We start from the raw sequence: 24,509 nt of genomic DNA on the forward strand, positions 1-24,509 counted from the left end.
ATATTAGAACAGGACAGGAATCTCGAGTTCTAACTAGCCCAAAAGAGTGCAGACATTTACTACCTTTACTGTGCAATATTATGCACAGAACCCACTGTTCCACACTGATGGTGGACAAATAGGTTAAAAAAATAGTCAAGTCATCTTTCTAAGTAAATGACCAGCTCATTCATTAATGTTGTAGACAGAATAGGACCCTCTAGCATGGAGTTCTCCTTCGAGCCACATAGCTCTGTATAACCTATGTTGCAGCACTATAGTCTGGCCATGACTACTGCCATTGTCAGTTCAAATAAGGCAGCAGAGGAGGCTTGGCCCAATAGCTAGACTGATCATAAGAAGCAAGGGCAGAAGTGGTTAGCTCTGGAGTGAAGGGGACACCAGCTCCCTGCTAGAGTTCACCCCAACATCAGAGTTGTGAGGGCAGAGTCCCACCTATTTGACAGAAATTACAACAGAGTTTCAGTTGCTTCCGGTCAGTTAAGGTATAGGCATTGAAAAACACATTGCCGTCTCTAGATGCTACCATTAATGAACTTTGGCCGGCAGAGGTAAGTCAGTCCTTTCCATGAATTTCCATGAATGTAAGCACAAATGGATGAATACAGACTTTCAAACAGCGCATCTCACCGTATCCACACACCTTTAGATTCTCCAGCGATGCGCTTCAGTAGTTCAAGATTATGTAATGCCTAGGGCTTTAAGAATTAATAAATAAATACTAACCTGTCTACACCAACGTCTGTGTATACTGTCAACCGTAGGGGCTTCAACTGGTAAGGATGAGCAAGGGGAAAATGTACATTCTGCTCAGATGGTCTATGTATTTTGTAAGGGTATCGGAAAACATCATGCCAGAATTAGAAGATTCATACCACAAAGAACCAAACCGTAATTTCTTAGACGGTACAAAAAAAAACTAATTATATTTTTGTTGCATTAGTGCAAGAAAGTTATTTGTACTCCTACTGGCAAGATCTGGTGTCCTGAAATATAATCAATAGGGGACGATCCATTTTGTTTATTTAATCACAAATCAATTAATTTTCTTTGGGAAATGCTACAACCGTGTGTGTGTGTATATATATATATATATATATATATATATATATATATATATATATATATATATATATATATATATAAAAAAAATCGGTTTGCTTTATTTTAACATGTTCATTGCAGCATGGTGTGATTAAGAATTGTGCGCTGGATTGTCTTAGAAAGGCGTCACCTTCTAGCAATGTGTAGCGCCTCGTGACGTGAGAGAGTACCACATGGTGCACTTTGCTATCTGGCAGGCAAGTCCGCTTCCTGAAAACCTTCCTGTTTGCGTATGAGGTCAAGCCGGGCTGAAGAAGGCTGGAATGCCAGAAACAGGTCCTTGGAAGCTTGTTTACGGTCCAGGGAAGACATGGCTTGGCAGTTCGGGCTGCACTGTTCCCATGAGGCACAGGGTCAGACTGATTTGCATATAGCCATGTCTGAACTGGGGTGGCAGAGTGGGCTAAAGAACGGTGATGGATTAAACCCAGATCTCTTGACTGGGTGTGAGTGTCTGATTGATTCAGAAGCTCCGTCCATCACCAACCCCTTTTGTACCGCTTTTGGCCGCCATAAGTGTGGCAGGGTATACTCAGACGTGAGTCCCTTGCTCACTTTGCCACTGGATTCAAGCAAGCCGGGCTGAAGAAGGCTGGAATGCCAGAAACCGGTCCTCGGAAGCTTGTTTCCGGTCCAGGGAAGACATGGCTTGGCAGTTCGGGCTGCACTGTTCCCATGAGGCACAGGGTCAGACTGATTTGCATATAGCCATGTCTGAACTGGGGTGGCAGAGTGGGCTAAAGAACGGTGATGGATTAAACCCAGATCGCTTGACTAGGTGTGAGTGTCTGATTGATTCAGAAGCTCCGTCCATCACCAACACCTTTTGTACCGATTGTCTTAGAAAGGCGTCACCTTCTAGCAATGTGTAGCGCGTCGTGACGTGAGAGAGTACCACATGGTGCACGTTGCTATCTGGCAGGCAAGTCCGCTTCCTGAAAACCTTCCTGTTTGCGTATGAGGTCTCTGGTCACCCACAACCTGGGCATGCCTACCACAGTCCTTGTGCATTGCACATGATATCTCACCAGGCATCGACTGATTTGACAGGGCAAGTGAGAGACCCATTACTGAGAACATCCCTCTGATGCTGGGGGCCCCAGATCCAGGGTGTGGTAAACCTCCTGCAAGTACCGAGTGTCAGGGTGAGTGGTCGGGTGTACAAGTAGATATATTGAACACTTTTTATTATTTTTGTATTTATTTTTGACGCATACTGTAACCATAATTTCGGTGTCAGAGTTCATTATAAAGGAATCAAGCTATGGAGGCGCAATTCTATGTCATTCGCCCAAAACAGACTGATCGTTTTTAGGTCTCCCATGAAACTGTGAATGAGCTGTTGCTTGCGAGATCTTTTGTTAACTTAAAGGGGCTTTAGAGGTTACCCATTATTTACCATTGGTTGGCTTCATCGTCACTCATTTCCACTGCTTCTCATTGGTCGTGGAGTGCTGGTTTCATTTCCTCTCTTTTTGTGTTTGCCTCTTTGATGGAGCATTGACCAAGTATGGATTCATGTCGGCGACTGTGCCTCTTATTGTGGTCTTCACGTCAATTTGCTGTAGGAAGGTGAGGTGTTCCATAAGAGGCGTCTGATCGTCGTTGGGGGTGGTGCATTTGATGGTTTCCATATAGAAGATGGCAATGTCTACACTTTGTTGGTTGGTGCCGTTTCACCACATCATCTTCTAAGCTTCGGGAGTGGCGATAGCAATGTTTGGGTTAAAGGAGGGGTTGAGCCACGTTCCAATTTATAAAGGACATCTGTGGAGAGGTAGGTGATGGTGTTCAAGATTTCTATGGTGGAGGGGCGTGGCCAAGCAGCATGGCCGTCAGGACGTGAGCTTCACCAGCTCCGTCCGAGGACCCTTTATATCCTGCTAAATAGATCCTTGCTGGACCCCCCATAGGGGTGCTGACGGTCCGGATCCTTTCTCGTCCCGTCTGGGACCACCACGTCGCCAGGAGAGCCTCTGATGCCCCGTTGAAGCCGCCGGAGAACACCGCGGCGCTCGGTGAGCTCCGCCTGTCTGCACGCGAGACCGAGGACTGGGCCTGCGCGAGGGAGTAGCGGTGCGTGCGGCCCGCTTGCTGAGGAAGTCTCCCGGCTGGGGAGGCGCTCGAGTGCACGGCGGACCTCCTGATGGTCGGTGACCTGTGGTGGACGTCCTGAGAGGCCAGTGGAGGGCTGAGCTGGGGTCCGGTGACTCCCGCTGACCTGTGCAGGGGGTTGAGGTGCTGGCCCCTCCCCCCACCGACCCGATCCTACACCGGAGCTCCCGGCTGCGGAGTGCGGCTCGAGGTGGGTGTTTCCGCTGGTGCCTGGGGCTCTGCGCGACCTCTCGGGGACTGAGGCGGTGTAATCGCCGGACCTGCTTACGCCACGGCCCGCCTCTGCACTGGGAGCCGGGCGGCCTGTCCCCTGTGGTTTCCCTGTAGCTGTGGGGATTGCGGCCTCCGTCCCTGCTGCGGGGTGCTGCGGAGACCATCCCACGTGGAACTGGCGCTGTGACTAGTGGCGTCCTGCAGTGTCGACTCCTGGGGGACGCGTGCTATTTTCCCCGTCTGCCGGAACGCCCCCCCCCCTGTGTGGCAGCGGAACTCGGACTGTGCTGCCCCGAGGGGCTTGAAAATCGCAGTGTTACCCCTGGAACTGGAGGGGGCTCGCCCGAGGTGCGCTGGCTGGCGGTAGGCTGCTTTTACCCTGACTATTGGAGGTCCTCCCGCCCAGCTCGGTGAGTGCATCTTGCATACTGGTTGCTGCGCTCTCCCTTGGCTAGTGGTGGGGGTCGTCACTTGGGCCGGATTTGCCTGGTACGCCCTGCTGATTTGTCCTCTACACCGGTCCTTCCGCCCTAGCTCTGCTGCTGGGATCTGTGCCTACCCGGTGGGACCGGGCGAGTCCTAGCTGAGGCGCCTCGAGGGGGCTCCCGGTCTGCCCGCCAGGATGACAAACCGCAAGGATAAGACTGCGAAATCCTCCCAACCCAACACCATCGTGCAGTATACCACCCCAAGACTGCCATCGCAGAGGATCACGCGGCAGACGGGACCGGACGAAGGGGGCGATGGACCGCATGAACCCTCCCGGGCGGAGATCCTGAAGGCAATCCAGGGCTCCCATTCTGCCTTGGAGAGGCAGATCGAGACTGTGTCGATCGATGTGAATCTCCTCCGGACGGACCTCCGTAACGTGGCGGACAAGGTCTCAGATGCGGAAGGCAACATCACACAATTGCAAATTGAAGTGGCCTCCCTGCAGAAATCGGTCGCGCACCTGACGTCCACTACCCGTGCTCTGGAGCGGAGAGCGGAAGATGCGGAAGGCAGGGCCCGCCGGAGCAACATCAGGGTCCTAGGCGTGCCGGAGCGCCTTGAGGCGGGAAACGCTGAACGCTTCTTGGAGACGTGGATCCGTACCCAGCTATGCCCGACCGGACTGTCCAGTGTCTTTGTTATTGAGAGGGCACACAGGGCCCTGGTTCCCCCTCCACGCCCGGGCGAATCACCTAGAGCCATCATTGCAAAGATTCTAAATTATAAGGATCGGGATTGTATCCTACGGGCCGCGAGAGAAATGGAGTCCATCACCATTGAAAATAGTCGTGTCTCCATCTACCCCGACTATACTCCGCAGGTGCAGGAGCAACGGAAGTCCTACCTGGGAGTCAAGCAGAAACTTCGGAACATGAAGCTGCAATACATGCTCCTTTACCCGGCCAAACTCAAGGTGCTCTCCCAAGGGCGCGCTCACTTCTTTGAGTCCCCGGCGGAAGTGTGGGAGTGGCTCGAGATACGGGGAGACGACCTACCTCCTGGAGAGCGGGGTGGCCCCCGCGAGACCTGGGGGACCCGGCCCCCGAGGCGCCGGCGAGGCAGAGGGAGACGCAGGTCTGGATCCCGGGGTTCACCCGAGTCCCGGATTACCGTGGGCGAGGATGGGGCGCTCCACGTGAGACCATCGACGGCGGGGGCCGCTTCGGAGTCACCTGAGGCCACTGCACCTGGCGAGATCCTGGTCCCGGATACCTTGCAGGAAACCTTGCTGGAGGTACACTCTGCTCCCCCGGTGATACCGGAAACCGCCCTCTCCGAACCACGGCCCGAGTGAACTCTGATATGAGGTACTGTCTTGTTAAAATGTTGTTGCCCTGGGGGGTTGGGTGGGTCGCCCCCCCTGGATTTTGCCTGCCCAGTGCTGTCCCTGCCTGGCACTGGGAACCCTGGTTGGTGGGCTGAACAGTGGATGGACATCATGTTGGCCGAGGCGAGGTGGTGAGAGGTCCAAGAGTTTATGGCGTACCGTCGCCCAGCATTGGTATTGACTTTCATGAACATTCCCAGAGACTGTTCTGGAACATTGGGTCCTCGGGGAGTTGGGGGAAAGGGTGGGTGGGTTTTGGTTGGTTGTGTGTGAGTGTGGGGTGCGTGGGGTGTATGGGGTGGCTGTGCACGTCCTGGCACTGGCAGGGGAAGGGCAGGGTAGCGTTCTTGGTTGTTGCTGTCCTCTTGCTCGCGGGTGGGGGGGGGGGGATTGGTTTTGATGGGGTGTTGGGTCCTTTGGTTTTTGGAAGGCACTGGCGTGGGATGACCGGGTTGGTGTGTTTTTCTGTTGAGTCATTCCTCCTTATGGGTGGGGGAGGGGGGGGGGGACTGATTCTGGGGTTGGGTGGTTGCGGGTGTTGTGGGGATGGGGGGAGTTGTGGGGGGTATTTGTTTTTGGCATAGTGTGTACTACTGTTCGTGCCCCTAGGAGGCTGTTTGCAGAAGTGAGACCTGGGTGCCCGGATGGGCATGACCAACGCTTATGGGATTCAAATTTTTAACTTGGAACGTGCGTGGCCTGGGTACTTGCTCCAAGCGGCATAGGGTGCTATCCTTCCTTCGTCGGCATGGAGTATCAGTGGCGTGCCTGCAGGAAACGCATTTGAATGAGGAGGGTGCTCTTAAATTGGCAAGGAAATGGAGGGGTCAGGTGTTCCATTCCTCCTTCTCTACCTATGCTAGGGGGGTCCTGATCTGGGTGGCACCGGGGGTACCCCTAGCAGTCCAGTATGTAGAGGCTGATGTTGAGGGCAGATATGTTCTTATACGTGTGAAATTGGATGGGAGGGACTTCCTGCTGGTGAACTCATATGCACCTAACATAGATGACCCGAGTTTCTTTACCGGCCTGCAGGAGCTTATAGCGACGGACCTGGAAGCCCCCCTCCTCTGGCTTGGAGATTTTAATTGTGTACTGGATCCACTGCTGGACAGGCATCCCCCCCCGGGCGGGTACAAAACCTCGGATGACGGCACGACTCCGGGAGGTAATGGAGAATCTGGGTGCTGTGGATGTCTGGCGACTCGGCAATCCGGGACTGAAGCTTTACACTTGCTATACCCCCACACATAACACACATAGCAGGCTCGACAGGGTCCTTGCGGCCAACATTGGCGCATCCCTTGTTTTATCGGTCACACATCAGGCCCGGTTCTTATCCGACCACTCGCCCGTGACGTGCACGGTGCAGTGGGTAGACCGCTCCTCCCGCCCAAGGACCTGGCGGATGCCAGGGGATCTTCTGCAGGATCCGGTGGGACGGGAACATGTGGAGACGTCCCTGCGTAATTATCTGGACCTGAACTGGGAAGTGGGTGATAGCCCTTTTGCGATCAAATGGGATGCCCTTAAGGCAGTCGTGCGGGGCGCTTGTATGGGTCTGACATATGGGGTTCGCAAACAGCTGCTCCGTGACCTCGCGAGTGCTGAGGAGCGCCTCAGCCACTGCCAGTCCTTATCGGACCCGGATGGGTCGAACATGGACTCTGAGCGGACAGCCCGAGAAGGCGTCCATGATATCCTAAACCGGCTGGATAGATTCACTCTTGGTCGATATCGCCAACGCCTTCACCGTGAGGGGGACAAGTCGGGCCGATTGCTGGCCTGGATTCTCCGAAGAGAATCGGCCCCTGCGCGGATTGTTGCGTTGAGAAATCCCGCTGGGGTCCTAGTACACTCGGAACGGGACCTTCTTGCGGTGCTCCGCACACATCTGCAGAAAGTCTATACTGCTGACCCCCTGGTGACAGAGGCGTCCTATCAGCCATACCTCCGGGATTTGCCCCTCCAGACCCTCTCTAAAGAGGATGCTGAGGACATGGATACCCCGGTGACGCTTCATGAGGTCAAGGTGGCGGTGGCCGCCCTGCCGAAGGCTAAGTCGCCGGGTGGAGACGGTTTCCCACCAGAGTTTTACCAGGCGTTTGTTGATACTCTCGCGCCCCATCTCTTGCAGGTTTACCATGAAGCGATGGTGCGAGCTGCGCTCCCGCCCACCATGCAGCAGGGTGAGGTCTGCATGCTCCTGAAACCGGGTGGGGATGACTGTGATCCTACGGCCTACCGGCCGATCACTTTAATCAACACCGACGCCAAAATTCTTACTAAGATCTTGGCCACCCGGCTGGCTCCGCATATGACCCACTTGGTTCATTCTGATCAGTGCGGGTTCATTCCGGGCCGCAACACCGCCATGAATCTCCGGCGTCTGAACCACGTTCTACATGAGGTGCGCGATAGGGAGGATCCTCAGGTCCTGGTCTCGATAGACCTGGCTAAAGCTTTCGATACAGTTAGCTGGGGGTACCTATTGGAGGTGCTTCGGTTAGCGGGGATGGGGCCCCTTTTCTGCACCTGGATTCGGATCCTTTATAGTGCGCCCACGGCCAGGGTCAGGCTCGGAGCGGCCCGCTCGGAGGAGTGGAGGTTGGGCAGGGGCACCCGTCAGGGGTGCCCCCTGTCACCGCTCCTGTTCGCTCTGGCGATCGAGCCCCTCGCAGTGACACTACGCGCGGAGATGGCACCCTGGGGAATACGAGTGGGGGATGTGGTACACCTGGTTTCGCTTTATGCGGACGACGCATTGTTCTACCTGACCTCCCCGCGGGAGTCGCTGCCGATCCTGTTACGCCACTTGGAACGCTTTGGTGCAGCTTCTGGGCTGCGTCTTAATCCTGAGAAATCCCTGATCTTTCCCCTTGCGGGATGCGGTGAAGACCCTCGTGTGGGTTTCCCGCCCCTGGGGCTGCGGTGGGAGATGGAGGCCTTCCGCTATTTGGGTATTCAGGTGGCTGTCTCTGATGAACAATTGCTGGCCCGCAACGCCGACCGTGTGCTCAGTTCCCTACAACAATCTGTGTCCTTTTGGAATACGCTTCCTCTCTCCCTCATGGGACGATTGGCCGTCTCAAAGATGGTGATGCTGCCTAGAATATTGTATATCCTACAGAATACCCTCTGTCCTCTTCCCCCTCGAATCTTCAACAAGCTTAACACGATGCTTACCTCCCTGCTTTGGGCAGGCAGACGCAGCCGAGTTGCGCTGCGCACGATGGTCAGGCGCTGGGAGGAGGGGGGCTTGGAGGCCCCACGCTTTGATCTCTACTATTACGCGGCCCAACTTATACCGGCTGCGCGCTGGTTCGCGGGCGCGGAAAATTGGGAATTGCAACTCCTGGCTGGTAGCGCAGATGAGAGGGCGTTGCAATTGGCTCTGATGCGTGGCAGAGGCGCGGATGGCAACCTGCCGTATATTGTTCGGCATACTGCGGGGATCTGGCAGCGAGTGGTGGAAAGAGTGCTGAGACGGGCCCCTTTTCATAGGGAGCTGCCGATATGGATATTGGCACCGGTCGCTCTAATGGAAGAGCACATGTCGTTTCGGGAATGGCGTGAGGGCGGCTGCGACACATTGGCAGACTTATATCCGGACGAGTCCTTTGTGACCCTGGAGAGAGCTGTTGAGGCCTTCAGTCTTACAGGGGGCCAATACCTTCACTATGGGGGCCTGCGGGACATGGCGAGAGCGACGTGGCCACAGTTCCCTGAGGCGCCCCAGGTGTCCAATACTTTGAATATCTTGCTATCGTGCGGCGCGGGACGGCGATTGATAACGCTTTTCTATACAGCGATGAGAAGCGACTCGGCGCCTCCGGTGTCTCCGTCCTGGGCGGCGTGGGAGGCAGATTTAGGGGTTGCCTTGGACCCGGGACAGCGGAGGCGGATAGGGACGCTCACCAAGAAGGTATCGTGTAACGCACGTTTCAAATTAATCCATTTTAATTTCATGCACCGCACTTACGTAACCCCAGTTGCTCTGCGCCGTATTGCGGCGGATAAATCGGATGCCTGTCCTCGGTGTGGTTCAGCAGGAGCCGGATTTCTCCATCTAGCTTGGGAGTGCCCGCTGGTCGGGGACTTCTGGAGGGTAGTGGTGGCCTACATCCGGAGGGTCACGGGACTGCGGCTTGACCTGTCCCCGATCCATTGCTTGTTAGCCCTGGTCCCCAAACCTAAGAAGAGGAATCTGTCATATAAAATGCTGCAGCTGCTCTTAGTGCTGGCTAGACGGCGGGTGGCTATAACCTGGATGGGACAAAGGGCGCCAGATATGACATTATGGCTTCGGGATGTGGGGGAATGGACATTGGCTGAAGAAACGCACATGCAGCATACGCGTAGGGATGAGCGGCTACAGGAGGACTTACTTGCATGGCGTATGATGTGTGCGGTGGGGTCGGCTGACAGCGACTCCGATGCTACTAGTGCTGCATTGTTCTCGTCCGAGGAATCGGGACCTGAGGAAGGGGTGGCGGGGGAAGGGGAGGGAAAGTAGGGGCTGGGGTACTACCCTGATGACTACGCACATGTTCCTTATGTCAGTTTCTGTACTTGCACTGTATCCCGTGGATCTGATTCTTGCGTTTCCTGTTCTATCTGCAACTGTTGGAGCCGGGCTGGGGGGGGTGAACAGCGTACACATGTATTTTCTGTACTTTGATGCCAATTTTGGGGAGGGAACGTATTGTTTATTCTGTTGAAACAATAAAGTTTTTTTTTCTTCACCCTTAAAAAAAAAAAGATTTCTATGGTGTTCGCGCAGAGTGAGCGGGCAGGATAGAATGGAACGGTTGCAGGTGTTCTTGGTCTTGTTGGCAGGAGTGGTGCTGAATCTTTCATAGGTTGTGCAGGATGAGAAGTGGCAGTGTCAGCAGTTAAAGGGTCCTTTGGTGAATCGTGGGGAGGCGGAGATGCAGGGGTTGCTTCGGTGTCCGGGGTTCAGGTCCATACCATAACCGAACAAGTCAAGCCATATCATACCATACAATAACAAGTCATATCATACCCTACTATACAATAACTAGCCATACCATACAACACAATACCAAGTCATACCACACCGTAAGATGACATGACATACCATACCATACTATACAATGGTATATCATCCTATACAATGGCAGGCCATTCCATACCATACTATAGTGCATAATTAAAAAACATCAACCAAGCCAACAAATCTCAGACAGGCCAACCAATGGTAATCAAGCTTTTCTTGAACCTCGAGTGTGATTTTGGTACCGCAGCAGTTAAATTGTGGGTTCTTGTTTTTTTTAGTTTGTGAGATCTTCTAACTGAAAGAAAATTAAAATGGGCTTAAAGTTTACCCATTACTTACCATAGGTTGGCTTCATCATCCCTAACTTTCCCTGCTTCTCATTGGTCAGAGAATACTGGTTTCCCTTTCTCTTCCCGTGTTTATCCCTTCGTGGAGTGCTGACCAAGGACAGATTTCTGTCTGCAGACAGTGTCCTTCCACTGGTCACACACTTTGAGGTACTTTTTATTTTTGTATTTTTTACTATAGTCGTAGCACTCTAGAATAGTGCAGTGGTATACAGTCTGTCTTCCCGTTTCGTGTCATTGCTCGTCCTTCTCATTCCCGCTGTTTGTCATTTTTCTGCCACCTCCAACTGTCCGTAGTCTATATGCTCCTTGTGCTGGCTGACCCTCATGTTGATTGCCCCATTCAACTCTTCTCCCACTGTCCATCTCACTGCCCTCTTGTTTCGTACCCTCCAACTACCCATGTGGGCCCGCCCCATGTGTATGTACTGGATATCGCTTACGACTCACTCCCAAAGGAGTATCTGGGCGCTTGCCACAACATCTGCCATAACAGACAAAACAATATGAAACAGTCAGTGCTAGCTACGTCAGGGTGCGTTGCTTGCCCTAAAATCTGCATAACCCCCTTCCTTGCTTTCCATGGGAGCTGCTGATTGGTGAGACATGCTGGGTTAAAGTATATAAAACAAGAAGATAATATAATGCTGTCAATGCTTGCTGTAACATAGCTTTTGTTTTCACCCACGCTTCTTTAAAAGAAACAAAGAAAAATTACAAATAAATTGACAAATCCTAAACAGCTCTGCTATTTGGCTTTGTCAAGGTTTCCAAATGGATCCCACTATGCTTTGTACGTCATACTGATATCCAAACTGGAGGATAAACCTCATCAGACATACGCTCCAATACCTAAATCTGGCATGAAAAACTGACCTTTACATTAAACTTCTGATTGTTGCATCTCTTATTTTCCTTTAAATGTCACTCTCCTTCTTTCTCATCCTCTGCATCCCTGATCTCTCTGAGCACTACATACATGCATGCATGCTAGCCTTAATCTCCATTACTGTATATCTGCATATTGCCCACAACTCATTTACAAGATCAAAGCCTCTCCTTCCTCTTAAAGGCAGACACCTGCAACCCAACAATACATATTGTCCTCTAGCTCATCTATTAATCCCACTAGCCAGTGAATGAGTTCACATGCCCCCCTTAACAATTGCATTTAACCCACCACAAAGATACTGGAGTGATTACAGGGAATGGTTTGCTTGGGCCACAAAAGACTAATCCCAATAGCCAACAGTAACCAATAAAACAGGACTAACCATTAACCTTGAGTTCCGTAGCAGCATGCTGCCCAGAGTAAAGCACTTCAACACCTCATTAGGGGTAGTAAGCGCTGTATAAACACAATTACAATATCTACAGAAGCATTGAACTGACCGCAATTTTGCATTTTGGACAAAATCTATCGCTCCTATTTGCATTTGAGACTTTAGAAGCTAGTCTGTCTTTAATGGCTTTTCATAGAAAGGCTGTTGGCTTGTGTAGATGGAGTTGAGTTTGCCTAGGAATACTTAATTTCGTGTACATGTAGAGAGACAGATTTATATATCTATTTATTCATGGAAATCTCTAGAAGATGCATAATTGCATGCTTTCTTCGGATATGTACAAATGTACATTTTCATATGTATTGAAGAATGTCTTGCAAAATTATAATAACGTTATGAGGTTTTCCTTTCAATCTATTAAATGTGATTATCCATTCACAGTGGATGTATGCACTATAATGTCTAATGAATATGGGAAATTGTGCTGCAAAGGTCAGACCTGATGTGGTTTATTTTTCTAATTATCTGTCATTGTCTAAAAGACAAGTTTCAGGCAAATTTTAAGTTTGGTTTGAGGTTACCTATTAATGTATATATATGCATCCTGTAAGTCAAAGGTTTTGTCACTTATCCTGAAGGGATAAAGTGGAGATTAGGTGTCAGAGACCACATACAAATAATTGCATATAGTGACAAACAGCCACCCAAATATATAAGAAAGTTGAATGCAGTACGCAAATTATAGACGGCCTTAGGAGGAGCTGTGGAAATTGCTGTTGAAAACCTAGTCACACTCAACTCTGAAACTAGCTCCAATAAGCGAATAGAAATGTGAATTTCCTTAGAAGCAGCAGGCACTTACATGATCTAGCAATCTGGAATATTTAACACTTAACTCAAATAATCAAGTCTATGAATAACTTAAAAACGAGACCTCCAGCAGTTCTGGCTCCCATTAAATTGTAGACCAACTAGGCTTTCATAATCTCTTAACCAGTAAACCCTTCATCTAGCCTTCTTAAAAATATGCTGTAAGAGAATAAAGAGAATACATAGAATTGTCTGTGCTGACAATTTTAAAACAGTAGTGTATTGTACCCACTACTAGATTATTATTTTTTAACACATGGTAATTTATTTGATTCCTAACATCAGCCACTGGTAACAAACAAACCAGAGGCAATGGCTGTATAAGTACTCCATGTAGTGGGGAGGGTAACGTTTGTTCCACATCGTCGCACTGCGTAAAAGGATATATAATCCTCTTTATAAGTCTGCATAACATTTTCTTCATTAGAATCCATTTTACTCCACTTTGTTTTCCAAAATCTTTATGCGGTTTCTTATTTAATCCACAAATACGGTGTCTTGTATTTTAAATGCTTCCATGTTCGAGATGTGCCTATACAAACCTCTTTAAGAACACGATCAAACTGAAAGATCCGTTCAAGACAGCATTCCTTTATTAAAACCCAATGCATTTCGGGCTTATACAATCCCTTCGTCAGGGGCAACTGCAAGCTAACAGTTTAGAAAAACACACCGTTACTATATGCTCTTTTATATAAAATAAAAATTAACCATGCTTCCATTATTGCATGTAGATTTATAATGCTGTGCGTAAAAAAAACCATCTTCCCTTCGTGAGAAGCTACAAAACAAATTAACAGCTAAATGACAATCCCCCTTAGTACTAAACCCATCGCCTTACATCCCTAAACTGTGTCATAATCAATATGCCATCCCAAGTTTGAGGCATCTTCATTTTGACATAATACTCTCCTCACTCCCCCGCCCAGGTATGCTGGTCAGGTGTAGAGGAGGGCCTTGCGAGCGTGGGTTTGTATCTTGAAGGTGACTAGTTATGATGGGGAGCCAGTGGAGTGTGCGCAGGAGCTGGGAGTTGTGGCAGTGTCTTGGCAGGTTGAGGACCAGCATTGCGGCAGCGTTTTGGATGTCCTGTAGCTTGCGGTGAGGTTTGTGTTTATTCCGACAGAGTGCGTTGCCGTAGTCGAGCCTGCTGGTGACCAGGGCGTGAGTGTCGGTCTTTCTGTGTTCAAGGGGGATCCATTTGAAGGTCTTACATAGGAGGCGGAGGGTGTGAAAGCATGACGACGAGATGGTATTATTATTATTATTATTATTATGTTTCTTATATAGCGCCTGAATCGACCCCCGAAAGGGTATCTCCGCGCTTGCCTTGGGAACCCGTCCTGGCTTTTCCCTGTGAGATAGCCCCTACAGGGCATCCCCAAGGTGAAAGCCAGGCATCCCGCCGCGGGGGGCCGTTGTGGAGATTAAGCAAGCTTAATGCCCAGAGTTGCAGAGTGTGAACCCATGATTAGGTCAGGCACTGAAGCGAGAATTATCAAGTCCATAGACATTTGAGCTCAAGACCCTGCCGCGTCGGGAATTGAACCCTGGTCCCGGGTCTGACCTCTGCTTCAGGGTCTGCCTGCTCTAACCAGTGAGCCACACTTCTCCACGTTGATCTGGCGTTCCATTTTGAGCTCTGAGTCCAGGATGATTCCCAGGTTGTGTGCGCGGTCCGCGGGGGTGGGCGGGCTTCCGAGGGCGGGGGGCCACCAGGTGTCGTTCCAGGCGTCTGGGTTTGGGCCCATGAGGAGTACTTCCGTTTAGTTGGTGTTTAGTTGTAGGCAGCTGTTTTTCATCCATTTGGAGACGGCTTCCATGACTTCTCCAAAGTTGTGTCTGGTGGTTTCGGATTTGATGGATACGGAGAGGATGAGTTGGGTGTCGTCTGCGTATGACACAATCTTGAGTCCGTAGGTTCTGACGATGGGGGCGTGCGGAGCCATGTAGACTTTGAAGAGTGTAGGGTTGAGGGAGGACCCCTGGGGGACTCCGCAGGTGGTAGGTGTAGGGTCCGAGAGGAAAGGGGGGAGTCTGACCCGCTGCGTTCTGCCGGAAAGGAAGGAGCAGATCCAGTTCGAGGGCCTTGTCTTGAATCCCTGCGTCATGGAGTCTGCGTATTAGGGTGCGGTGAGAGACTCTGTTGAACGCCGCTGAGAGGTTGAGAGGTCGAGGATGAGGTCTGCTGTTTCTCCTTTGTCCAGTAAGGTACGGATGTCCTCTGCTGCGGCTTTAGAAACAGACGCGGGGTGTGTGGTATATCCAAAAACAGACTGCTTAGCACAGAATGCCTCTGAATACCTACTCTGGGTTCTCAAAGAATCATCATGAATCCATGGTTTGCCGACATTTCTCCACTAACATTCAGAAGTCTGAAGCTGCAGTATATATGCCTTTGGTTTTCCAAACATTACACTTGATAAAAAAAATTAAACCACTTAAGACAAGGTACTTCAAACTAGAAATTAGCTAACAAATACCTTTCAAGTACCTTTGAAAGGCAATGCATGTGCAGGGCTCAAATTACACATAAGTCTGTATCAATCCTATTTCAACACCTTTGCTAATGAAGCAGGTTCCTGATGGCAGTTTGCAACAGACTAATTATGTGGATATAAAACATTATGATAGTACAGGCTAAGACATAAATGCTTTAAAAAACACTCTAAGACACAAAAGAATACAATTAAGTAGTTAAATACAGACTACTTTGGCATGTGACGGATCTCAAAGTGTATACTAAAGGCTATCCATAGTGAACATATATTATATGGTGCCTTATAAAGCAAAAAGATCATTGAAGTTTTTGAGACCCAACTTCAGGGGGAAGACAGTCGGATACCATTTGATATGAATAGTCAATACGTTTCTTTATTTTAATAGCCATGTTTTAAACTATCCAATGTCCTGAACAAGAGCTACACATGTTGTTCTTAAACACTACTGCCCAATAGCTAACCAGCAAAGTTCTAGCTCTGCACAACTTGAGAAGCATTACTTAAAAAATTCTCATAAAGGCTATTTGATGTCCAAAAGAACCAAAATATCTAAATGTAACTGTATAGGAAATGCAAGAGCTGACTAGCCTTTTCAACACCCTCCGCATTCCCTAAAGGATCTACAAGTGGATTCCCAACGCAAAGAGAAGGACAGTCACCCAGGCCCTCGTCAGCAGCAGACTGGACTACGGAAACGCCCTCTACGCAGGAGCCTCGGTCAAACTCCTGAAACGGCTCCAGTGCATCTAGAACACCTCTGCACACCGTTTCCTCGACATCCCTCGTCGCAGCCACATCACACCCCACCTGAGAGACCTGAACTGGCTCCCAACAAGAGGATAACCTTCAAGCTCCTCACCCATGCACATAAGGCACTCCACAATACTGGACCAACATACCTCAACAGTTGACTCAGCTTCTACACCCCCACCCGCCAGCAGCGCTATGCCGACCGTGACCTCGCCACCGTCCCCCGCATCCAAAGAGTGACAGCCGGCGGCAGATCATTCTCCCGCCTCGCCACCAAGACATGGAACACCCTCCCCATCCGCCTACGGCAGACCCAAGACCTACTGACCTTCAGAAAACTCCTCAAGACCTGGCTTTTCGAACAGTAGCAGCACTCCCCACCCCTCAGCGCCTTGAGACCCTCACGGGTAAGTAGTGCGCTTTACAAATGCTATGATTGATTGATTGACTCCCTGTCTCTCTGTATTTTTCTGGAGAACTTCTGACAGTGGGTGCAGGGCTCTGGACAATGGTATTTTGAAGGTAAATAATGCCAATACTCTATGCCCTAAAATATATGGAATAAATCTAAGCAGCAAAGATTTTGGAAAGATTTCCAATGATTTGATTGTCAAAAAGGCAGCGCTCCTTGCCCCAGGACCCTGTGATGGAGTCCATTGACATGCTATGCATTTCTGTAGAGGATGCATGTTCAATCTTGCATGAGGCACTATGGCAATGCAGGATGCCATAATCCCTAGTAGTTGCATGAAAGTCCTTACAAAATGTATGCGTTTGTATGCGTGAGCATACAAAAGGATTGGCGAACTCCAAAGCATGGCCCTTCGCTACAATGTCGATAACCAAACGGTCTGAGGTGATGGAGGACCACTGAGAAAAGAACAGGGAGATTCGAACTCCAACTTTTGGGGGGAAAAGGCAAGTCATTGTCGTTTAGAGGTAGATCCTCTATATGCAGACTTTCCTCGATAGGATTTGGAGGACTGCTGACAGGAGGACTGCTGCGGCTGGGAAGAGTAGCGCTGATTACCCTGGTTATTGGAGTATGTTTGACGAGATCCTCCACGAAAATTGGAGTTGGTGCTGCATCCACGTGCGCCACGAAAGGGTTGTTTTCGGAACTGTAAGGTCCCTAAAGAGCGAGCAGTGTCGGTGTCCTTTTTAATGACTTGGAGAGCCTCATCAACATATGCCCCAAAGAGTGACTCTCCATCGTACGGCATATCATGGATCTTTGCCTGTACCTCTTGACGAAATGAAGTGGAGCCATCCCTGTCGCCGCAACACAGCTGCCCCTGCAAGCTGTCGGAAACCGGTCGATGCGGTGTCTACTGAGCAGTCTATGATCTCCTCAGCTGCTCTCTCTCCATCCTGCAAAATTTTCAAGGCTTCCGGATGAGGGCTACAAGGGCAGCCATGTCAGCCCACATCTGACGATCGTATCGTCCTAGAATAGCTAAAGCATTCGCTGCTCTCACCGTGGTAGAGACCATTGATGAAAATTTCCGCCCAATGGTGTCCAGGCGACGACCCTCCCAATCTGGAGGAGCTGTAATAGGTGATGCTGGGTTCCTTGAGCGTCGCTGAGCAGCTTGAGTGACCACCGAATCAGGCTTCGGCTGCGAAATCAGGCACGCAGGGGAACCAATGGGTGCCTGATATATCTTTTCTAGGTGAGGCATTTGTGCAGGGATGGTATTTGGTGTCTGCATAAGTTTCAACCCTTCGTTCCATATGAAATCAATAATAGGGACTGTATGGACCTGCTTAAATGGCTGATTCTTAAAATCATAAAGAAAACAGTCCTCTTCCCTTTGGACTCTTGGCAGTTTAAAGCGTTGAGCCGCTCTGTCCATTAACTGGTGGAAGCTGGCAATGTCCACTGGCGGGTAATCCCCAGGTGTCACTGGAGGAGGGGACGGCTTCTGGATTTGGTAGTCGTCCCAATCGGCCATGGTGTTGTCGTCGTTGTCATCATCCTGGACTTCGCCCTCTTCACGATCAGGGCGAACGTCATCCTAGTCATCGGCATAGACAGTAGTATGTATTCGCACTGACGTCTGGATTCGCAAGGAAGGTGCAGAAGGTGGTGGTAGCGGATCAACAGGAGGAGGTACTACAGGCACAGGTGCTGCTGGTACTGGCGAACCCTGATTGGAAGGGGGAAATCGCCTGTTATAATCCTCCAACATATGTTGTAGGTTAGAAATGAGAGAAAGAGGCAGTGTCGCTGTTGGAACCTGCACCGCTTGTTCTTCATCCTGAAAATAATTTCCTTCAGGTTCCTCATCATAGTCCTGGCACTTAATGACTAATTCCGAAGGACTGTGTGCCGCCCCAAAAGTGCCACCGTCTTCCTCTTCTGAACCAGAGTCCTCTTCAGAGCCAGTGGCAAACAATGGCGAAGGTGGCTGCTTGTCGTCTTGAATAGACAACTGGTCTACTGGAACCTGGCGACGTTGGTGTAGAGGGCCGGCGTTGGAAAGACCGGAACCAGACGTTGGAAGTGGCAGCAATGGCAACGATGCAAAAGAGGAGGCAGTCACCGTCGACGTCGACTTAGCTGGTGACTATGGCAGCAGTGTCGACGAAGAGGCAGATGAGGAATCCGTCGACTGGTCTGGCGTCGATTAGGTCTTCAATGTCGACGACGAAGTGGCAGTCGACTGAGTCGTCGACGGTGATGAAGATGCAGCCGTCGACGGAGCACTCGTCGACGGGATCGACGACGAAGATTTAACAGCTCTCGTCTATGAAGATGCCGTAGACAACGAGTGAATTTTCGGTTTCTTTTTCGTCGACGAGAGGATAGGTATCGTCGACGAGACCGGTCTAGAGCCCATAGATACCTTCGTCGACGTAACAGTCGTCGACGAGCCAGCAGCAGATGTCGTCACAGTCGCCGTCGACGAGCCGGAGACGGCAGATCTCGTCGTCGGGCGATAGTCGACGCTCCCTTCGACCATTTAACATGTTTCTTGGTGGAAACATGACTAGAAGAAGCAGAAGACGCCTGAGAGTCCTATCTCGTGGGGGAAGCAGGAGGAGGTGAAGACACCGCAGGAGCCATAGAAATAGAGAGCTTCTTTTTCTTTAAAAACGGAGAAGGCAAATCCTGCACACTGCTACGCTTACTGGCTGCTTTAGAAGTACTCGACATAAGGCTGTCTGCGTCAGAAAGTGGGTTATCCTTGTCCCTAGCCTCATGCGCGCTAGCGGAATTCCGCTCCTGCGCTGAGATTTTTTAAAACGCATGTTACGTGACGAGCTGGGCTCGTCATCAGCGTGCGAGGAGGCTATGCCATGACGAGCCCAGCTCGTCATCAGCGTAGAAGGGGTTAAGTCTCTGCAACTAGAGGAGGAGACGACCTTCCCTGTCTTTAAGGGTCTTAGTAGAAAAGGTCCTGCAAAATTTACATTTGCTCACCTCATGGTCCAGGTAAAGACAATATATAAACTTGCTGTGGGGGGATCTTCAGAGTATAAGCGCAGCTTCCCACAGGAAGAACAGGGTCTAAATAAAGACTTCCTACTTGAAGACATGTCAAACACTGGAATCCAGAAGAAAAGTTGAGAAAAACTGAGCAGAGCTCAGGTAGACTCCCTTACACGATGTGCGGTAGAAAATCTGAGGGACTGAGTTCTGAGGAGAAGGTTCTGGAGGGGTGCTTGTGCCTGATTGGCTGCAGTTTGGACTAACAATGACATGGATATGTTGCAAGTGTTTTTTCTCTCTGCCATGTATTTCTATGTAGGAATTGTGTCTTGCTATTTCTATGCATTTCTACTGTGTATTTTTATGTGTTATGTTTTTACATACTTATGTTATTAGCATCTTATTGCTATGATATTTACCGTGGGACTCCCACTTCGACGACGGGGAATATTCAAGCATGTGAATCTATGAAAGACACTCCAATACTGGAGAACTTGTTGATCACTGTGGAAATCAACCGAATTGGTGAAAAGGCGTACAATAATATGTTCAATGACTTTGTCGTTTAGAGCCCAGTCGTGAGCTTAGACGTATTCTTTGCTTAAGGTGTCCGCCTGAACATTGAGAGTCCCCGGGAGATGCATTGCCAGAATGATCGAGTCTCTAGCGAGAAGCCAATTCCAGATGTTCTAAGACTCTAGAGAAAGAGGCCTCGATCAGGTACCGCCCTGTTTGTTTAAGTAATGCATGGGGGTGGTGTTGTCCGTTTGGATCAGAAGGTACTGAGACTGGAGTAAAGGGTACATCGATTTGAGAGCCAAGTGTACTGCTCTCATCTCTAAGAGATTGCTATGGTAACTTTGTTCCGCCTCCAACCACAGGCCCTGAACTTGCAAAGCACCCATGTGAGCACCCCATCCCTGAAGTGAAGCATCCGTGACTATTGTCTGGGTAGGAGGGTCCAGGTGAAAGGCAACTCCCTTCCTCAGATTGGATCTCTTCATCCACCATTTGATGGATTCCTTGGCCGATTGGGAGAGAAGCCCCTGATCCTCCCAGATCCCCGACATCTGCATCCATTGGTCCTCCAGTTATTGCTGCAAAGGATGCATGATTAATCTGGCGTTTGGTACAATGAAGATGCATGATGCCATTGATCCTAGCAGCGATGACACCTTACTGACTGTGGGATACTATGTGAGAAGAAGTTAGCAACATTTCTCAGGAATTGAGGATAACATCACATCCAAAGGACACACGCTTGCTTTTGCAGTATCCAGTGAGGCCCCGAGACAGTGGATCTTTTGAGATGGGTTGAAGATTGATTTCTGGTAGTTTACACGGAGACCCAACCTGTTCAGCTGAGGGAATATTTGATCTAAAGCCAACATTCGAAAATGCTCCTTGCGAATGATTTTGTTCAGCAGTCTCAAGTCGAGTATTCATCTGTATTCTCTAGTAGGACCTCTTTTCTGCACCAGAAAATATCAAGAATAAATTCCCTGCTTTCTTTGTGGAATAGGGACCTTTTCTATGGCATGTTTTTGTAGGAAAACATTTACTTCTGTTTGTAACAAGTGGTGTCCCTGAAGAGGCCTTTGCCGTGGAGCAACAGATGGTGGTGGGGATTCGAACCTGAGCAGATAGCCATTCTGCACAATATTCAGAACCCACTTGTCCTTTGTTAGCTTCTCCCACTCCTCCAGGTGTAACATACGCTTCCTCCCACCGGAGTGGCCCACGGGCATGGAGGAGGTCATCTTTCATTGTTTCGCTGGTTGTTTAGGAGCATTAAACTGCTGTTTTTTGGATCCTTTCCCTCGCCAGGTCTTCTTTGCTGGTAATGGGACCTGGATTGACCTTGACCCTGATTTTGCGTGTTCCAATTAGGGGTTAAACCCTCTGTTGAAAGGAACGTCAACCTGAGGGACGGAATCTACGCCTAAACTCTTTCCGCTTCTCTAAGCCAACAGCTTTCAGAGTGTCCAAGTCATTCTTCATTTTGGACATTTTATCTGCATGGGAACCGAACATAGAGGATCCATTGAATGGAATGTTTGTGATATTTCTTTGTGCATCTGGCTTTAGTCACGTAAGACGAAGCCATGCTGATCGCCTCAAGCAAATACCATGTGAGTATCCATGGGCCGCCAATTCAGATGTATCTGCGGCTGCACTAATGATCTGATTAGCTACCAGTCCGACTTCTTGCAGGATCTCCTGGAAGTCCTGTTGATCCTTCTTCGGTAGCTTCTCTGTTAATCTAGCTAAAGAGTCCCAGAGAGACCTATCGTACCGACCCAGCAGGGCGGAAGGACGAGTCACCTCCTTTATCGAAGCCGATGTATTGCACATTTGTTTACCTAGAAAATCCATAATTGCCTAATATGCCTTTCTGGCTGCAGCCATTATCCCGGAGTCTGGAAGTGGGTCAGCATGAAGAAAAAGTGGGTCCTGTTCTGGAGCCTAATATTTTTGGGAGATCGGTGTGGGAGCTGAACCCATTGTGGCCGGAGTAAGGAAGGTGGTCTGCATTTCTGGCTCTAGCAGACTGGGAAGCAGAGGCCTTGCTGAAGACCTATGATGAAGAGTTTCAAAGATGACTGACGTCGAAACTAGAGGTGTAAACATAGTGATGTTTAGCTTCTTGGCTCCCCTGCAGAGAACTCCATTAAAAGTTACGGTATTGTCAATCGGGAGACACCGGGGTCTGGTTTGTTGTTGATAAAGTAGGCGAGTAATCTCTAATGGAAGACCTTCTAGACCTGGTTGATGGAGATCGAAGTTTTCTTTTAGGAGTAGGAGAACGGGGAGATCGTAAGTGCCCTCTTGATCTTGAAAGCTGTTTCACTGGAGAACTAGACCTTCTTGGGGACCTGCGTGGAGGGGGTTCCCAGACATTCTGGATGACTAAAGAGACTTGGAGAATTCAGAGCCCTGAACTCTAGGTGGCATTTTACGGTGTTGTACACCTTGTAGCCATAGTGGAGATATGTTAATAGGATGAGACTTCTCTCTAGGAGCCGGAGATCCCTCCGGTGTAATCTGTATAATGTTGATCCCAGGAGATGATGAACCTTCTATCGACGTCGACCGCAGTGTTCTCGACACCGATCTTGGTTTCTCTGATGCGTCTCCTGAAGCGGCAATAATTCTCTCCCTCAACGTAGAGTGATGCCTCGACAACGACCCGGACAATGCCACCACCGACGTCGACCGCTGTAGAGACACACTTTAAGATTCGTGTCTCTGCGGTGATGCCCTCGACGTCGGACGCCGGTAGGTGTGTGGTGCCTTCGGCATCGGCTTCCTCACCGGTGATCGTACCCTCGACGTAGACCGCCTGTGGGTCGGAGAGGGATTTTTCGTCGCCGACCTCCGTGAAGGAGGCGGAGATCTCGACAACGACCGTTGCCTCCTAGTCGACGGATGCTTCGACGCCGACTTTGGTCTGTCATCACCCACATACTTCGAGCCAGAAGTATGCCTCGACGTACTTTTTGTCGACTAAGGTTCTCGTCCCTAGACGTCGTAGAGTGACTTACTCGTTTTCCTGATGCAGATTTCAATGCCAGCGTGAAGCACTCTGGAATCTGCTTTCTTCTGGAAGCTGGGGAAGTAGATCAACACCTCATTTGTTGTCCAGGAGAGGAGGGTATTTTTTTTTATAACTTTATTTATCATTTTCCACAGATCATTGAACATTACAGTGAAATATATGCAGTCATCTTGTAACAAAGAAATATGGAAGATACAGACTAGGTAGATAGAAAGAGAGTTATAATCAGTCAGTGCGGGACAACAAGAAATGAATATGCTACTTACTAGTATGCATCTGTTCTTGGCATGTAGGGCTGCTGACATTCATATCTGTGCATAGATCGCCGCCTAGTGTTGGGTCCGGATGATTGCACCTTGTTGTCCTGGAAGAGTCTTCGAAGTATACCGAGATAGGTGGCTCCTCCCCTGGACTACAGTGCGCATGGGCATCGACTCCATCCCCAGATTGTTTTTAGCCATTGTGGCCAAGATGGAGTGAAACTCAGTGAATGATGACCATGCTATGAGTAAATATGTGAATACTGCAGCTGCTACAGGCGCCGGGGAGGAGGGCGGGCGATATGAATGTCAGCAGCCCTACATGCCAAGAACAGATGCATACTAGTAAGTAGCATATTCAGTTCGAGGCATGTGGGCTGCTGAATTAATGCACAAGTTACTACTTGTGTAACGATATATCTGTAAGAGACATTAGTTAGTGATAGATTCCTTACCTTAGAATATCCCCAGGCGTCAGACTGGATCCGGAAATTTTTGCGTAGCAATACCCCTGCGCGCTGGTAGGCGTCGTCTGCGGCTCCGCGTCCGTCGTCGGCGTCGTGAGCGCCGGGATGACGTCATCGGAGTATATAGACGGCGCCCATGCGCGCTGACGTCAGTTCTGATAACACAGCTTTTCCGCGCCAGATACGCAGAGCCATGATAGAACTAACACTGGTGCCATTGAAACTAGGGCCCTGAAAGGGGATGACCTTAACCCTAAATATCAGTTCGCAGAACGGGGAGGATGGGAGGGCGGTAAGGAATCTATCACTAACTAATGTCTCTTACAGATATATCGTTACACAAGTAGTAACTTGTGCATCTGAAAGAGACACGTTAGTGATAGATTCCTTACCTTAGAATAGATACCCCAGCAATACCAACCCCGGTGGTGGGTCTGCGAACCAATATCACACCAGAAAGTCCTGGAGGACGGAACGGCCAAAGAAGCCATCCCTCCGGACTTGACTGTCCAGGCAGTAGTGTCTTGCGAACGTGTGGAGCGAGGCCCACGTGGCTGCCTGACAGATGTCCTGTAGGGGGACACCGCGGCCCAGGGCAGTTGTCGTTGCCGTGGCCCGAGTGGAGTGAGCCCGCAATCCAGCCGGGGGCTCCTTCCTCGCCATAGAGTAGCATGCTTGGATGCACAAGATGATCCACCTGGAGATGGTCCTCTTGTGTACAGCCTTTCCCTTCTTCGCGCCCACGTAACCAACGAAGAGTTGGTC

At 49.9% G+C, this 24,509-nt stretch overlaps 1 protein-coding gene across 6 annotated transcripts in view; it reads right to left on the reverse strand.

Moving 5' to 3' along the window:
* Positions 1-24,509, reverse strand: part of BCLAF3 (BCLAF1 and THRAP3 family member 3) — a 703,357-nt gene that overhangs the window by 379,293 nt on the left and 299,555 nt on the right. The window lies entirely within an intron of this gene.

This window comes from Lissotriton vulgaris, chromosome 8 (genome assembly GCF_964263255.1).
Source record: "Lissotriton vulgaris chromosome 8, aLisVul1.2, whole genome shotgun sequence".
Taxonomy (NCBI): domain Eukaryota; kingdom Metazoa; phylum Chordata; class Amphibia; order Caudata; family Salamandridae; genus Lissotriton; species Lissotriton vulgaris.